Raw genomic sequence first — 2,860 nt, forward strand, 5'->3', positions numbered from 1 at the left:
GTTATTCACAAGCATCAAACAAAGCATCACTCATCAACAAAGTACTGTCCATTGAAAAAATAAGAGGACCCAACCTATTTGCTCCCAAGGGCAAAATTAATATTATGGTACCCCCCAAAAGCCTGAGATGACCAACAAATCCAGCTTGTGCACACAGTACACCTACACAGGCGGCTGTACGGCGTGGATCCCAACATTACCCAAAGGATCTCCCATGCTCATGAAAGCAGCCTTCTCCTCTGATCTGTCGCATTCACCATTGGAATATAAAGAACAGATAAGAAGGGTCTGTAGGAAGAACCTCATGGAAAATTTCCTTCCCTTAATTCTCTTCCTATGCATGAGGATTTTTTTCCACAGCAGGAGCAATTTGGCTCTGGAATATTCATCCTCACTAGCACCTGACATCAAGGTTCATTTCTCTGTGAAAGAGTCTCCAAAGGATAATAAAGTAAAAGCCTGAACAATTGCAAGGAGCATGTAATAATGCAGAGAAGCACTACAGATTACTCCCGCCCTAAGCAAAGGGAATAAATAGATAATAATGGGAAAAAACCTACTAAGATCTTCCAAAAGCCTTCTACTTAAGAACATAAAAAGTGCCTTGTCTTTAAACATAACAACCATGGACACCTAATGTACGTGTCTTTCAAAGCAAGCTGGGTCAGAAATTCATATAAAACCTCTTTTTTTCCCCTCTTTTTTTTTTCTTTTAATCCAATCTGGAATGCCCAAGCTGCCGCTTGCTGGCCAGATCCAATCCACTGGACCAATTTATCTGGCCAGCCGCCCACTCTTTGCTGTCGTCCCCAACGGCTAGTTAGATATGGGAAGGAAGCAGGCAAAGGCTAGAGGAATTACTCTCACATCTGACTTCCCACCACTGTGTTTCGTAAGGACCTGCAGCCTCCGCTCTATCAAAGAGCTGGGCACAGGTTATCATGCAGTAGCGATGGTGTTCATGTAACTGTCACGCAGAGCGGACATTAACTGGCGTATCCATTAGCGTGACCAGTCTCGTGTCAGTATGACTGTGTATTACCCATATGTTTCTGTTGCAACATATACATGCTCCATTCTAACACAGTCACATGCGTGGCTACAGACAGGGTCATCTGCGGTCCAGACCCCCCAGAACAAATGTGGCTCCCTGGAGACGTTGGGTACTAGTTCTCCAAATCAACAGGTTTCACACCAATCCAGGCAACAAATGCCTTAAACAGGGGTGCGTTCCTTCCTTCCAAAACAGGTACAGTTTACTGAGGAAAGCTCTCCATGCTCCCTGAGCAGCATTTAACCATAAGTTGAGAGTGACTGCTAGCTGCCACCACAACTCGGTCAGGGCATGCATACTAATGCTCTTGGATTGCTGCCACATTTTCCATATATGTTTTATTATAGCTCATCTCCTTAATGTGCAAGACATTTATCTTCGATTCTTTCAAAATGAGAAAGAAAAAAATAAAACCTGACACTGTAGAACTAGTTTTAGCACAGTTCAGACTATTTAAACTGGGTCACTAAGCTCTTCAAGCAGATGTTTCTTTGTCATTAGATACGACTAACAGCACTGAGTTATTTTTTGCCTTATTAACAAACTTCTGAAATGTAAGGGCTAGAATTTCTAATAACAATCAGGTAAGCTTCCAGCAAGTTTTTCCATTTATCAGCAAGATTTCAAAATTAAAAATACAGAAAAATAATTTTGCCTATGGAATCATCATCTCTATCTTACTGAACTTTACAACAAGCATATGGACTAGTAACTACAAAGACAACAGTGACTGAACCTGAGCAGAAGAAATCTAATCACATAAATCAACCTACTGCCTTCAACATTAGTCAATCATGAGAGGGGGACACAGACGGACGATGAGACAAACACAAAACTTGCAAAATTGAATCCATGAATTCAAGGGCATATTAATGACCATGATTGACAAGGGAAAAAAAAAAAGATAAAAGAAGTCACAGACACCAACCAACCATCATCGGAGATACAAAGATTTTCCCATTCCTCAGGTAGACAGTGAAATCAAGTAATGCAAATGAGAAAAAGCATCATTTCAAGAACAATGAAGGCTCATTCATATGTGCTTTTGGAACAAAGCTACAGGATTGTGTGCTGTTATTTAAAAAAATACAACCACCCCTTTCCAATATGTTTTTTTGAGGATGAACTGTATCAGATGTCCTGCAAGAACGTAATTCATTCTAGAGACCCAAGTATCAGTGGTGTGAAAAACAAACAAACAAACAAACAAAAAGTGTATTTAAATTAACTTGACTAATTACTCATAAAAATTTACCAACCCCATGGAAACAGGGTTTACTAGTCTTTCTTAATGGTAAAGAAAACACAGAATATTCTTTCATCCACCCATCAGAAAAACAACTTTCCACTTCTCAGTTGTTTGCTTTATTAGATTTATATTCTGTTTCACTTGAAATGTAAGCAATTTCTAAAGTCATACTTTCTTATAACCACTAACGTGACATACAAATGTCACACAATGTCATTCACCAACACAGAAATACTGGTTATGCGTTACATGCATTATATACACCACGCTACCAACTCCCACAAGAAAAGTGGCAGGAAAGGGCCAAAACCTCTGACTAGCTGAGCTCCTCCATCAGCTTAGTTAGGGTTTCAGTTTCTAAGTAGCAGTCTGCATAGGTTCACTAAAAGCACAGTACCAACCTGGACATGGAATTCAACTCTGGTTTCTGGGTCTATCGCTATATGGTAGAAGTGGGTGAGATCGCTTCCCCCCCATCAGCCGCACACGGCATTTACACTCTCCTACCTTGTTCTCTGTTCCTGCCATCTCCCTCTAATTTGTTGGGGGGGGGGGGG

The sequence above is a fragment of the Phaethon lepturus genome, unplaced genomic scaffold (genome assembly GCF_000687285.1).
Source record: "Phaethon lepturus isolate BGI_N335 unplaced genomic scaffold, ASM68728v1 scaffold33765, whole genome shotgun sequence".
NCBI lineage: Eukaryota > Metazoa > Chordata > Aves > Phaethontiformes > Phaethontidae > Phaethon > Phaethon lepturus.